The 17175-nt window shown below is 29.2% G+C and overlaps 1 protein-coding gene across 1 annotated transcript in view; it reads left to right on the forward strand.

Moving 5' to 3' along the window:
- Nucleotides 1–621: 621 nt before the first annotated feature.
- Nucleotides 622–17175, forward strand: part of LOC113375376 (phosphatidate phosphatase LPIN1) — a 75840-nt gene continuing 59286 nt past the window's right edge. Inside the window, exon 1 of the mRNA XM_026615313.1 lies at nt 622–890. The gene's annotated coding sequence lies outside the window, so the exon portion shown is untranslated. The remainder of the gene's footprint in view (nt 891–17175) is intronic.

The following is a 17175-nucleotide window of genomic DNA, read 5'->3' on the forward strand; positions in this document are numbered from 1 at the left end:
AAAACATTCGATTCGTATTGATAAGGAGATGTGCTGATTAGTTTTTGGCGAAGGCAGGTCTAGCCGTTCCGAAGATACGGGGCAAAAAGTGCCAAAAACGGTAACTCAGTTTTTAAGAGAAGGGAGCGTCCGATTTTAATAATTCAAAAAAAAACATTTTACTTGTATTGACAAGATGAAGAATTTATTAAATTTTTAGGAAGGCAGATCCAGCGGTTATGGACTCTCAATAAAAATAAGTTAAAAAAGTGTCTTTTGGCGGCCAAAAATGTTTATTTGGACCTATGTACATCAAATTATCAGATATTCTATAGAGATGTTAATAATGTGCACACATTTTGTGCAATTCTTTGTTGGTTCCGTACCAAGATTTTTAACTACGGTATTGGAAGTTCCAGCAAATTGCCTTAAGGCACGATGCCATACACCACTAGTTAATCATTATCATGGATCAAATATTGATACATATGAAAACATATTTTAGATCTATATTTCCAATTGCAAATAGATGTCGCTACTGCTCGGTATCAGGGTTACTCGTGAAGGGGATTGAACCTAAAATGAATCATCGACGAGAATAACACGTAACGACATCTCCTGTCGGTTTCGCTGTTAAAGCTGTCATACACGATTTCCAAATAGTGACTTTTGCCTGGAGAATGACAAGACCAGCCGTTCCGTTTGTCTGTACACTGTGATTATTGTAATAATTTTTAGACCATTAAATATAATATAAAAAAATTGTTAGAACACATTTTATTATAAAGTGAATTCGTTTTAATATTAGGAAACTGTGTAAAAAATATAACTATAATACATGTTTAAAAATCAATACTGTGCGAAGATTTATTTCAGTGCTGTATTTAGTGTTTATTATATGCATCATTCACGTAAGTACATCCATATATTTAACAGTTTGATTCATTTTTTCTTGTGAATTGTTATCAGTACCCTTAGAGTATAGTATTTGGTTGATAGTTGTCAAAATTCAATTCACATCTTGGCTGTACTAAATGTCAAAAATGACTAGTGCAGCTGCAGCAGATTATTCTGCTAGAATAATGTGATTCTTAGAACTAGTTTTTATAATTCAGATTAAAATTATAGATTTATAACCACTATGTATACAAACTTGTTTCTTTTATGATTGCACAATGTTTGCACCTCATACTACTTGCTATTGGTATTTAATAATATTTTTTAAACTGGTAAGCTAGTCACATTACTTCTTCACATTATTGTATAATTTGCTATATCATAAACATTGAAATTATGATCAGTTTCGTACTTACATGGTTACATATCAAAGCCCATGAAAATGATTATTATAATAAAACTAGCGGTGCATGGCATCAAGGCAAATTGCTGGAACTTTCCGTACCGATAATAAGGATTTTTAAAAAAGATTGAAATGTTTTCAAAACCTTGAATATACAAGATTTTAGAGAATTTTGAAATTTTTGAAAAAATTAGACTTTTTTTGAAAAATTGAATTTTAGCTGCGTATAACCGCGTATAAACGTTGGCACAGAACCCATAGAAATTTAAACAAAATTAGTTGTTATTATTACAATATTTGATAATTTGATGTGCATATGTCTAATTATTATTTTTGATCGCCAAATGGCATTTTTTTTACTTTTTTATTTAGATCTCCGAAACCACTAGACTTGCCTTCCCAAAAATTTTATCAATTCTTCATTTCGTTAATACAAATAAAATGCTTTTTAAATCATTCAAATCGGACACTCCGTTATCTCATAAATTGAATTACTATTATTTGCACTTTTTGCCCGATATCTCCGAAACGGCTGGACCTGTTTATACCAAAAACTAATCAGTACGTCTCCACATCAATACGAATCGAATGTTTTTTGAATCATTCAAATCGGCAGATTTGTTCTCTCAGAACCTGCCATTTTTTGCACTCTTTGTTCCGTATCTTCGAAACGGCTAGACCTGTCTTCGCCAAAAACTAATCAGCACGTTTGCTTATCAATACGAATCAAATGTTTTTTGAATTATTAAAATTGGTTGATCGGTGTTCCCGAAATCGTCGACGAAAATTTGTATCCGCACGCTCGCACACACAGGTCGAGTGCAAAATGCAAGATTTGTTTTAGCGCCCCCCCATTAAGTTTAACTGTTAACAGTTTTTCATTAAAAGTAAGTATATAAACGTTTACGTTAATTTTTTAATTAATTTTTAATCATTCTGGATTTAGTACACAAAAAATTAGATATAATCTAAAAGCGTATACATTGATTTTAAATTTATTTAGAAAATCGAGGCGATTCGCGGGTTGATCATAATCAAATATTTTCAAATTCTCAATTATTTCTAACGTATGTGTAATATTAATATTTGGGTTTTGAAACATTTAACTTATTTATTCTATGGAGCAAATCACGCCTAAAAAGCACAGAAAACTAGTCTTTAACTTTTAAACATAACACTCGTATTTCATGTGATTTTAATTTATTTTTTCATTATTTACAATATCCAAAATTGCATCGTAAACTTCTCCTTATTGGTATTGTAAGGGCCGAATTTTATTCAGCTTTACTTTCCCATCAGATTCAGAGTATCAGATTGTTGTTTTAAAGTTAAAATTTTAACGTATTTTTAAAGCATTGTCCAAAGATTAGTAAAAGATGCAAAGAAATTACATATTTCCTTAACTAGACCGAAACAAACAAATTGTATTTGTATCTGTATTATTTCTGCATAGTTAATAATTAAATGATGTATAAAAAAAAAGCTAAAAGATTTTTGTTCCTAACTACATTTTGTTTCCATTTTTCATATTTGCTCCATAAACCTAACCACGCATGTCTTCAACGTTCAAAGTTTGTCAGTTGTGAAACATTTGCAACAAAAATAAAAGTTACAATTTAATTTTTCGGAATAAACAAGCCATTTTCTAAGCACTGACTCCCCATTTTCCACTTTCTTTATTATAATTAGTATATACTTCTTTAACAAAATCCATTTCAACTAAATCAGCTCGCCATTTTTCACCAATAACGCCCAATAATTAATTTAAACTTTCGTAGGTTTTCTCTTACGGGATTGAACACTAAATAATTTCTTTTTCGATTCAACGTTAACTTCAAACGCAGAAAAAATTAAGTACATTAAACAATAAGCAGAACAATAATTTACAAATTTGCAGAGTTATTATTATTTGGTTAATTGTTTCTATTGATATCACATTGCAGACTGAATATGCTTTTTGTGTCTCATAGTTAAGTTGGATTGTTTATTATAATCTATTAAGTATTCTAGATTTTTATTTAAATATATATATAAATAATATATTATAAACTTCATTTACAAACCTCGTTTTGGCGCCCCCTAAGGCGTGCGCCCGCATTTTTTGCATGCATTGCATTCAAGGTAGGACCGGCCCTGCGCACATACATACACACAGATACATACATTTTTTCTAAAGTATGCAAAATTATTCAGAAACCTTTGAAACGTAAAGATTACTATAACTTACCATACGAAAAGCTAAAATTATATGATAAATATTAGTAATTATTTAAAACACAGCTCTTCAAATGATTTTGCAGAAATTTAACGTTATTATAATAAATATAATCATATTTCTGGGTTCGTCAATTAACATTTTCTAACATATTGTTAAAAAAAACATATACTTTGTGAACTCTAATCTATTTTATTTGCTGTATCACTTATGCCAAAGTAATATACCATTTTATTAATAACACTTAAATTATGATATTATTTGTAATAATCTAAATTTTTGAAGAAATATTTCTAAAAAATCTCTAATTATGCTCATTAATAGTTACATTTAATTTGAAATATTTAAAAAAATGTTGATTTAATTGTTGAAGTATTTAATTCTGCCATGTTTTCGAATTCCATTTTGTTTGGTATGTTCATTTAAAAAACACAAAAAAAAACTATATACGTATATTAATTTATACAATTTACAAAGAATTTGTGTGTTATCGTCTGTTTCTAGATCATCTAGATATAATAATATTGTTGATTATTATATTTATTATTGGGGACATTATTATCTCGACAGTTCATCTTTCTTGTTGTATTTTCACAAAATTAGTTTGTATTTCTATTTATTTTTTGTTTCACCGATAAATACAATCGAGTGCGTGAAATTTCAGAAACGTGCATCATAAGGTCAAAAGTACTGGGTCTACTTCGTTTATGTGAACGTTTATTTCATTCGAATGGTGTTTTGTAATTTTTAAGATATTACATAAACACGTTTTCTAATTTCCAGATGTACACTATTTAATAAAAAAGTTAAACTAGTGGCATTGCAACCGTAATGAATATAAAATGTTTTCAAATAGACTATTATAGAAACTGTAACTTTCATTCGTATTTTATAGACAAAATATAAGAGCTTAAGCATTGGACGACGACGTTTATAAATGTTTACCAGGTAAGCAAATAAACTAAACCTAATCAAGCGAAGTTTTTTTTTTTTTTTTTTTTTTTTTTTTTTTTTTTTTTTTTTTTTTTTTATTGGCCTCGCTTACTCGAGCATTTAGCCACCTACATTATTCTATACAGTCATATACAATCTTCAATTTTATACTATCTTCTTCATATAATCCTATTCTTCTTCTATACTTCTTAACTAACTTATCTTCATTCTTCTTTTACTATCTCCTCTTCATCTTCTAACCACTATTTCTCTTTCTTCTATACTTCTCATTACTTCTTACTTCAATTCATTTTAATTCTAATTATCTAATTTTATATTTAACATACATATCTTATTAGTACAATTCATAATTCTATTATTATTCCAACTAGTTAATATTTTTTCAAATTCTGGCCGGAGATTCGAACTCGGAACCTCCAGCATGTGAATCGGGAACGCTACTCTTGAGCTAATCCCGCCACAAGCGAAGTTAGAATGAAGGTTTTTATCTCATATTTCTAAGAATTATATAAACTGAATTACACAGCTAACATTTTTTTATTTTAAGTATATAAATAAGTGAGTTGTAGAATTTTAGCTGAATTAAAATTAAAATCCGAATCATTTTCGATATAAAAAAATGAAAAAATGACTTCTCCAAAAATTACTCATTTCTTCACAAGCAAAATGTTTTTTTGAATCATTCAAATCGGATGGTCTGTTCTCTCAAAATCTAAGTTGCTTCGTATCTCTAAAATGGTTGGACCTGTCATTGCCAAAAACTAATCAGCACATATACCTATCAATAGGAATTGTTTTTTAAATCATTCAAATCGGTTGAGCGGTGCTCCCGAAAACGTCAACGAAAAATTATATTCACACATGCATACATATTACACACACATACATTTATTTGAATTATCCTGATATAATTCAAGTAGTATATACTGGAGATATCCAAAAATTTGATTTTCGATTTTTGGACAATTAATATAACTTACCCTACGGGAAAGTAACAATGTGATGCATCAGTTACATTGTATATTTATTTTGTCGCATTTTATTACGTGACTCAAAAAGTCCGTAGGATAACATAGATGATGTAGCTATGTAATCATCCATATGATTCGTAGGAAGCAACAACTTTAAGAAGATATATGTCAAAATTGCATGACAATCCGACGATTAGTTTACAAGTTATAGAGGGTCAAGTGATGTTACTTTTGAGTTTTTCGAAACCATGAATTCAAAGTAACTCAAGAGCCTTTATTGACTACTAGGAAGAAAATCACAACTATCGACATACAACAAACTATTGATCTATAAAGTTATCCTAAAACCCATATGGACTTACGGAATTGCACTTTGGGGGACAACATTCAAGAGCAACACAAAAATTATTCAAACGTTTCAAAATAAGATACTAAGGATCATCCTGAACGCCCCAAAATATGTACCGGTATGGCTGCTCCACCAGGACACGGTCCTGCATACGGTAGAAGAAGAAATTTCAAGATACGCCATCAAACACAGTCACCGACTGGAGAACCATCCCAACGGGCTCGCCAAGGCACTCATCTCAGCAAACTACACCAAAAGATTAAAAAGGAAAACGCCTTTGGACCTAACTGGCATTCCAAGTCAATCTAGATCATAATCTTTTCTTAAATTAGGAGAGATTGCAACTGTGCACTCTCTCAAGCATTTAATAGTTTATTTTGCAGACAGCTTCTTTGTTTTGTTATTTATAAAATTTACCTAATGTCCATTGGACAGATGTAAATTATATCCAAAATAAAAAAAAATGAATTCAAAGCAATTTCATGGGTTGATTCATCATTGCTTTTTGATCGGTAAAAATACCATTGTTGCCAAAGTATCACTTGATAAGTGTTATCTGGACTGTGCCAAATCGAGACAAAGATGGAAAAGTGGTTTGCACATTTTAATCGTGGCCATACAGACATTGATGATGCTGAACTATTTGGAAGGCCAATTGAGGTGGTTGCACCGGAAAATATCAAAAAAGTTCGTCGAAACGTTTTGGAAAACCGCAAAGTAAAATTGCCTGAGATAGCTGACACTCCGAAGATATCAATAAACATGCTGGACATATAGTACATAAATATTTGAATAGGAAAAACCCCCGTGCAAAATGGGTGCCGCGTGAACTTGCATTTGACCAAAACCATAACGGGTTGATGATTCGTAAGAGAATTTGGAGTTGTTTAATCGAAATAAAACTGATGTTGCATTAATATGTTACCATGATACTAGGTTTCACTCATTGGAGTGAACTCTAGTTAATTATTTCTTTTTTTTTCTTTTTCTTTATAATAATAATAATTATTATTATTTTTATTTGTTTATTTATTTATTCATTATTATTTTTTTTTCTCCTTTGTGTCACAATAGCTTATAAGATAAATTGTATCTTGATTGCTATTAATAAATAAATATATAAAAAAAAATGTTACCATGGATGTGACCTGGCTTCACCACTTCACTCTGGAGTCGAATACAGAGTCATCCGAATGTACTAGGCACGATGAGGAGAAAAAATGCAAACAATCAGCAGGCAAGGTTATGTCTTCAGTTGTTTTGGGATTTGCGAGGAATGATCTTCATCAACAATCTTGAGAAAGACTAGACCATCAACAATAATTATTAAATAACGTTATTGTAGCATTGGAAGATCGTAATAGAAAAAATGGACCCATTTGAAAAAGGAAAACAGTGCTGCTCCATCAGGACAACGCACCAAGTTACGAATTCGTGAAAACCGTGGCAAACAAACATGAATTGTTTGTTTGGGCTCCAAATTGCTTTCCCACTCACTATATTCTCTAGATCTGTTCTCCATGCATATCCTGCAACCATATCCTGCTTTCAGATCTCAAAAGAATGCTCGCTGAGGAGAAATTTTTGCCAAATGATGAGATGATAGCCGAATTTTGTGGCAAGGTACAAATTGTGCTCAAAAATGGTTTCGGAAAGTTCGAAGTTCGCTATAATCGGTATATCGTTTTCGAAAAAAACTATATTGAATAACAAAAAAGAATTTTGGCAAAAAATGGGTTTTTCTTAGTTATCCTATGGACTTATTGAGTGAAGTGATATTTAATATGATTTTTATTAAACGCACGCAAAAAAAAAAATTAAACGCAGGCGTTAATCCACAAAACTTATAGATTTTATTGAAAAAAAAAAAAACTAAGGCTTTTAATCATTTAATTGATGTATTGACCTAAGGATTTAATTGCACATATTTCAACATCAAAATTACTAAAATATTTTAACACATATGTGTATATATATGTATATATATACACATATATAAAATTAAATATCAAATATAACCATGTTGAATTATAAATAAAACAAGCAATGTGGTAATATTTATGTTTGTGTTCAGAAAATCTAAAATTTCATAATAAAATTGATAGAATCGCACTCATTCCTTTAATATTTATCATATTAATTATTAAACACTTATTGAAAAGATTATTGGCTCATTAGAATGATGATTGTTTGAGAAATATTTTGAATTCTTTTGATATATGATGGTGGAACGCACGTAAATGTATTGAATTACTACACGCATATATTTGCGTGGGCGTCATTGTGTGGCTATCATAAAATGTCGCATTGAAGCTCAAAAAAAATGTTGTTCTTTTATTATTATCTGTCAATTTGAACGCAGTAGTGTACCTTCAAGGCTCACACGTGCTAGCTTCTGTTTTGTAAACAATTATGTTTTCAACTTATTTTGAATAACATTTCGGTTTGACAACGGATGCGTCCAATTATGATAGGAAATATTTTAATATACACGTGCTTGATACCTTACTACACGTGTTCACAACTGAAATGTGTGAATTCTCACTGAAATGCTGAGGTTTAATCGAAATACATAACTTGAATATTATTTTGTTTTTTAGTTTATACATCAGTATTAAAATCAAAGTATGATTGTTGCGGCGGGCTTAGCTCTATTGGCAACATGCCCAAAACGAATACCAGGGGTACTCGGGTAAATCAATATACTTGAATTGTAATATTGAATAGATATGAAGATGAGACACTTATAATATGTAAGATCGATAGAAAATGATATAAAAAAGAGTGCGTGTAAGGTTCACATGCGATTGAAGTAAAACTGTTTTGCTAGCGTAATTTTGCATTTTGAATTTTGAATAATGTACATTAGTAATATGGTAACACTCGTGATGCACATATTTTAATGTCAACCATTATACATATTTATATGATAATAAATAATAAATTATATATTTAGAATAACAATAAAATATTTATAATATTTGAAATCAATAATGTAATTAAAGTCATACTTCAAATACGACATGATCGGTTTGTCATTGTAATAAGAATTTAGAAGTTGAACCTTTGATAAATTGCATTACATAAATGAAGCAATTGCTGATTAGTAAATTCTATAATATTCGTCCACACAGTGGGTAGCTGTAATAAAAATATGGAACTTTTTAACACTTTACGTTAATTACGTTCAGGATCAGTAAAATGAAATTGTAAGCTTTGAATTTGAACAAGAACAGTTGTTTCACTAGTCATGTAATTAAAATTAACATACATTCATTAACTGTTTGTTTTTTTTTATTATTTCGCTAACGATACAGTTTCATTCTTTGAGCAGCTGTAGTATGTGCCTGTAAAAATAATTTCTAAAAATATATAGTAACCACGAATAATACAAATTATTTCAGTAAACTTACGTTTCTTACACCGCACAGATTTTTCATTTGTTTTATTAGTTTCACTATATACGGTGACATACTACGTATACGCAACAACCAAAGAACACTCTCTCGCGACACAATGACCAATCACAATCGACCCGTATAGAATTGATATCATCGAGAGCGAATGACGAATCATTGGCACTCGACTCGAGCGTAACGTTCTTCCGTTGCATTTTTACAGATTTACACCCTAGTTGCGCGTAAAGACGTTACTTCAAAAGTTTGCACAGGATATAAAAATAAAGAGCGTAAAAATCTGGACGTCTTAACAAATGAATCACTGGTATTAGATGAATACGTGCACACACTTATGTATATATATATATATATATATATATATATATATATATATTAGGGCGGGTCGATTTAAAAATCGCCTAGGCTTATATAATTTTTGTATTCTAGAGATCAAAATAAAAAACTTTATTCAAGAAACCATACCTCTAAAATGATTTATGATGCCATGTCGATTATTCCAAATGTTTTAGTTCGCGAATTCGAACCCCGCTGGAGTTATATATTTTTTCAAATTTTATTTTTACATCTATCTGGTTAAATATTATAATGAATCATAATAATTATTAATTTGTTACATATACTACATAAATATGATATTTGGCCTACAGCACTCTAAATGGGTCAAAACGGGATTTTTCAAAATTTTAACTTTTGGATCAATTGATTTCTATGGTTTCTTGAGCAAAGTTTCTTGTTTTGATCTCTAGAATCTCAAAATCATATGTGACTCAGCGATTTTTGAATCGACCTGCCCTAATATATGTATATGACATAAAATGCAGTTCTACCTTAAGTTTACTTGTACATTAACCTATTAGATTTCTATGATTAAATAAAATGTTAATATCTATGATATTTAAAAGTTTAATAAAACTTATACATACTATCATAAAATAAGTAAGACTGTTGTCTATTGTTAATGTCAACACATAAATTCTCTGTAGTGAACTCTTGTAGATGAAAACATTTAACGAGAAAACCCTACATACAATTGCTCGACGGAATTTCATGATTTTAGATCAGAGCACGGTCAAGGGCGGTTGTAGATGGGTCTGTGCGTCGTAGAGCCGGTTGTAGATGGGAATCGGGGATTGAATCATATTACATACAACAATGTTCAAATTTAATATTCAGTATTTCAATTAGTGCTTTGCTTATAATTATTTATTTATATTTATCAACATGGTCAGTACCGGTTTTGTAAGCAATCTACTCAAAATTAGTGTAGATTTTAAGATCAACACCTGAACTCAAATAGTTTCGCTTTGTATGCGAGGACTGTTGACATGTTAGCCTAATTTAAAGAAAAAACTAAATTGTTTTATGATTAAATTTAGTGAACTATCTGTTTTACTGACCGCCACTGTATTTATATATACAACTGTCTCCGTTTTACACGGTTTTTGAAAAGAAAAATCTGTTTAAAATAATTTATTAATTTTGCATTTACACCAAATTATAAACACTAACCTATAATTAGCTTATATCTACAATAATATTTTTAATGTTTACTTGTCAAAATACAACACTACAAAATGTATGTGTAGTTATGAATTGTGTAGTAGTTCATGTTTATGATGGAAATATATAGATAAGATAACTCCCCGTTTTATGATCAAAACTAAATGTTATATGTGTATAAGCTAGATGTTTGAAATACCAAAACAAAGAGCATCATTGTTTTCAAACTTTGTTTTTAATTAGTGTTTATGTATAATTGATAGCGTAAATTTATTCAAGGTGAGCAAATAATATAATTATTTTTTATTATTGAAATACATTAATATTCTTAGGATTTATTAAATGTGTTATTGAATAAATTATTTATTTTTTATTCAATGTTTTTGTTATTCATCATATTATAAACTGACAAAAATCGCATTTTCGTATAGCGCGGTTTTTGCATGTAAGAGTGAATGTTTCGAATTACACGTTTTTTTGTGGAACCTTCCGTATAAAATGGGAGATAATTGTATATATATATATATATATATATATATACACACATATATATATATATATACACACATATATATATATATATATATATATATATATATATATATATATCCTTATTATGGTGGTCCTTAATGTGAAAATTTTCGAATTTCCTTGCTCCCAAGGGCTTAAATGCTTCCAAATTGATAAGAAAAATTCTCTTAAAGTTTTAGCTCTTAATAATAACTTTTAGATAGTGTGCAATTCAATCAAAGCTTCGTATGAAAATAGCATGGAAAAATTTCGAAAATTTTAAAAATGTTTTTTAGGTATACCTTAGCGACAAATGAATTAAAAGTGACAATTCGTGTCATTTTTTATTAAAATGACACTCTGCAAAACAGTTTTTTTATAATTCGTTTCGCAGAGCATCGAATTTTGAATAAAACTCATTTATTTGTTTGCTATGTTATATCTAAAAAACATTTTTAAAATTTTTGGAAATTTTTCCATGCTATTTCCATACAAAACTTTGATTGAATTGCATACTATCTAAAAGACAATATTAAGAACTAAAATTTATAGAGGATTTTTTTTATCAATTTGGAAGCATTTGAGCCCCTGAGAGCAAGGAAATTCGAAAATGACTACATATATATATATATATATATATATATATATAAGCTTAAGATACATACATATGCTCGAATTACATTAACTATTTTCAATTGTTCACGCAAGATGTAATAATATAGATGCTACTACATTGTAATCATTCAAAATCGTATACGACATCATAGACCATATTCTTCTAGTTTTGTCGTCGGGTCTGTGAGCTTTTTAACATCCGACAAATGGGCCCAATTTGTCGGAGATGAGACGCCAAACTTATTTCATAAATATGATATACAAACTATATATGTACTTTTTTACACAGAAGATTATTATATAGAAAAATAACAAAACAATTATGTTGGAAATAGAAAAATCTATTATTGTCTTGTTGTCTTGAATGTTTCGCACCATGTACAGGTCAGATAATGAATTCTTCTGTGGAGTAACATACATGTGCCAATGAGTATATACTTATAAAAAATAAATGTTATGTGCAATAAATGTGCGGTGCCTGTGTTCTACGAGCCAGTTTGACCGCACCATTCGCGCACGCTACCTCGTGGATTATTGTGTCATGTTTCGCCGTTGAGTGGCGATACGATGCAGATATTGTACGTGTATTACTAGAAAATATTTCGTAAACTGTGAACTCATTGTGTTAATAAGTTAGGAAAGTGTTATAAGTGAGTGTAATAAGTGATTGACGTCTTATCTATTGAGGTGAGCAGCATTTCAAGACAATAGTGACACTATGCTTTTTATAATAATATTATTCTCATGTGTGATGATTGGTCCTATGTATATTTTGTGTTCTAAGGCGTATGTTATATTTTTAAGAAACTTTTTCATTTTATTTTGGAAATTGTTAATTATATGAAAATTTGAACTTCATGCACAATTTTATTGTTGTTCCGTACATTCATAGTCCGTAATCCGGATAGGCCATATATATTAATATATATAATATATGTATATATTAATATATATGGCTTATCCGGCCTATATATATGTGTGTATGTATGTATGTATGTATAATTTCGCTTAATTATATATTTTTATAGTTTATTGTAGGTAAACATGAATATGGGGCATATTACAAATAAATTAGTCACCGGGCTTATCACAAATAAATTAGTCACCGACATTATTATTTGCTTGGTAGGGTTTTTTTTATTACGGAGTACCTTACACTAATCTATGGAAATGTGTATTTAATTCGTGTTCTGCCCGAAGACAGGTCCATGGTGTGCGAGCATTACAAATCAATAATTTGCTTTCCTTTTCATGTTTATATATATATATATATATATATATATATATATATATACAGGAATACCCCGTTTAACGCGGGGGATACGTTCCATCAAAGTAGAGCGCAATGCGAAACAGCGCTAAACGAGGCTATCTTTACATGGAAATATTGAGGTTAGGGGAAGACGGCTAGGAAATTGGCTTGGTATTGAATTTAAAAAGCATGTTATTTTTACTAAAAGTGAATTAATACCACATCATTATTTTTTGCAAAAATAAAGACAAAATATAAATGACAAAACGAATATTCTTGAAAAAAAAAAACAAATAACATTCTAAGTCAGTCATATTTAGTTAGCCTTCCGCGTTCTCTTCTCTTTTTCTTTTGTGTTGTTCTCTTAAAAGTTCATCATAAACGGATAGAGTATCTCTAACACCACACCTTACTTTAGATGTCCTGTCAAAATTCGGATCATTTTTAATGAATTGATAGATTACTTCAGTTACGGTAAACAAACTCCTTTTTACAAACACCATTCAAAGTTTTTTTTTGCTTTTTCGCTGAATCACTACTGTTAACATTTTTGTTTTCTTCTCGTTCAATTCATTCCTTGAGATCACCATTAGAAAGACTGCGCTGCTTCTTGAATTATTTCTTCGACATCTTCTTCATTTACCCCTTCAAAATCTGGGTTGAAATAAAAAAGCGCTAAACCGAAACAGCACTAAACGATACGGCGTTAAACGGGGTATTACTGTATATATATATATATACAGTATATATAAAACCTGATGATGGAACGTACCTAGTTCCGAAACGTCGTATTAAACATCTTCAAAAAACAAATTGTTTTTTATTATTGGATTTACTGTTCGGAAAAGAAACAATCAATATATTGAAAAAATCCAGGACTTATCTATTGAATATATATATATATATATATATATATATATATATATATTAGGGTAGTCCTTAATATGGATATTTTTGATTTTTTTTACTTATAGAAGCTCAAATGCTTCCAAATTAATAAAAAAAAATATCTGAAAGTTTTAGCTCTTAATATTAACTTTAAAATAGTCCGCACTCCAACCAAAGTTTCTTTGTTCTTCTTGCTAAGTAAACACTTCATAAAATATATCAAATTTTTGTTGTAATTTTTAACTTCCCGTATGGTAAGTTATTGTAATGGGCCGAAAATCGGAATTGAAAATTTTTCGACGTTTTGAAGGTTTCTGAACATTTTGGCATACCTCAGAAAAAATGGATGTGTGTGTGTGTATGTATGTATGGATACAAATTTCCAGTCACGTTTCCGGGCGCACGGATCAACCGATTTGAATGGTTCAAAAAACATTCGATTCCTATCGATAGGGAAAAGAGCTGATTAGTTTTTGGCAAAGGCAGGTCCAGCCGTTTCGAGGATACGGAGCAAAGAGTGCAGAAAATAGAAATCGACTTTTTGAGAGAACGGAGTATCCGATTTGAATGATCTAAAAAACATTCAATTAGGAATGATTGGGAGAAGTGTTTATTAGATTTTGGCAAAGGCAGGCCCAGCCATTTCGAAGATACGGAGCTAAATATGTAAAAAATGGCAGTTTTTGGGAGAACTAAGCGTCCGATTTGAATGATTCAAAGAATTTTCTGCTTGTCTTAACCAAAATAATTGATTCTGGAAAAAAAAATTTGTTTCAATTTTTTTTTTTTTTTTTAATTTTTTGTGTATCGAAAATAATTCAGATTTTATTTTCAATTCTGACTATAGTTCTAATATACTTTAAACAAATAATTTCAACTTTGCAATTCAGTTTATATAATTCTTATAAATATTAGACAATGTTACAATATTTATAATAATCTATTCGAAAACATTCAGTATTCCTCGAACATTTCGTTACGGTACGGGAAGTTCCAGCAATTTGCCTTAAGGCACGATGCCACCCGCCCCACTAGTTTTATTTATGATTATAACGAGCAAATACAATGTTATTCTCAAAATTTTGGTTCACTTGTCGCGTGATTTGGTAGTTTGGTTATTGATTATTTGTTGAACATATGTGTTGAACTTGCATTTTCACTTTTAAGTACATAGCATAGTTAGTTTTTTTTTTGCTAAAAAAGTCATATTTACTTCATTACACTCTGCTTTTTCAAAGGGACGTTGTCAGCGAAACTTGAAGCGCTCACCTTATTATCTAGGCATCATGCATGTGTGTGTTTATATATATATATATATATATATATATTATATATATATATATATTATATATATATATATATATTATATATATATATATATATATATATATATATATACTACCCCCCGTTTTACACGGAAGATACGTTCCATACAAAACTGTGTAACTCACTGTCAGAAAATTCACTTTTATATGGAGAAACCGTACTAAACGAAAATCACTATAAAAAGCCCCTTTTGTCATTTTTTAATACGACGAATAACCAACACATTTAACGAAAAATATATTTAATATTAAACACATTTAATAAATTATAGTATTATAGTTTCTTTCATTTTGGAACATTTATTATTCTATTATTATGTAGACTAGACGATTCTTCAATCTTCAATTTTGGTTAAGATAGAACTTTTCTTATACTCTAGCTTTTTATTTTTATTTTTTGTCATTGTCGAATTATAAAATTTTATATAAATTATAGATATTGTAAAAAATAATTTAGTTATTTGCTCACCTTGAATAAATTTACGCTATCAATTATACATAAACACTAACTCAAATTTAAGTTTAAAAACGATGATGCTCTTTGTTATAGTATTTTACACAAAAAAGATTATACACACATAAAATTTAGTTTTGATCTTCGGAACTGAATCGGGGAGTTCCCATCTTATCTACATATTTCCATCATTGACATAGATTATGTGCCAATAATTCGTTACTCTAACATACATTTTGCAGTGTTGTGTTTTGACAGTAAAACAATGAAAATGTTATTGTAGATATAAGCAAATTATAGTTTAGCGTTTATAATTTTGCGTAAAAAAATATTTTCAAAAACCGGAATTTTTCATTTAAATGTCAGCATTTAACCATTGTATCCTAATGCTAATTACAAATCATAAAAATATCAGTAATCTCTAAATCGTTGGTTTAACATTGCGAAATATACCTTCATATTCTTCATTCTCTTGGTCATATTAACAAAGGCGTACTTTATTCACTTAATTGATAATATATTGCATTATGAGAATACAATTTTTCATATATATTTTTATAACTGTATTATCATTTTAGCTTTTTTATGATAATTCATTTTTACAAAATATTGTTTAGAATGTATGAAGTTGTGACAGATTGACAATGATATACAATTCGATCTGAATATGTTGTAATTTTATGCAAAGAGTATTCAATTTGCTAATTCATTTGGCGCATCCACACACACACACACACACACATACACACACACACATATATATATATATACATATATATATATATTGATTGTTTCTTTTCCGAACAGTAAATCCAATAATAAAAACAATTTGTTTTTGAAGATGTTTAATACGACGTTTCGGAACTAGGTACGTTCCATCATCAGGTTTATTCTGTCAAATACAATGTTTTTTAAAATACTGATTAACATTAATTAACAATGGTCAATACAGATTAATTAGAAAAAAATTTTGTTATAAAGGAATGGATTATGTACCGGATAGATAGTAATAAGACTTAACTAAAAAAGGTTTTATATAAAATTGAGAAGCAAAAATTATTTACCTGTAATAATTATATATCCATATCACTAATATTTTTTTGTTAAAAACACTCGATTTTTTTTGGAAGATATTTGTAGATGTTACGACTACACAAGACTTAAACACACTGATATGGATTTCTGTCTGCCAGATGTAAAGGACAAAGCACGGAACTCTTGGCAAAAATGATTTTTTATGGCTCTTGTTTGGTAATTTACGAAAAAAGGAAAAATATTGCTTTAGTAAATGTGAGAAATTATGTATATATAATATATATAATATAGTATATATATATTCTATACATACATACATGAACATGTATATGCACACCTACATACTCATACTACATATGCACATATCTATATATTAATGTATCCCATATACACATGAACAACATATGCA

Source organism: Ctenocephalides felis, unplaced genomic scaffold (assembly GCF_003426905.1).
Source record: "Ctenocephalides felis isolate EL2017-DRISC unplaced genomic scaffold, ASM342690v1 CF-g0.4_SCAFFOLD_01886, whole genome shotgun sequence".
NCBI classification, from domain to species: domain Eukaryota; kingdom Metazoa; phylum Arthropoda; class Insecta; order Siphonaptera; family Pulicidae; genus Ctenocephalides; species Ctenocephalides felis.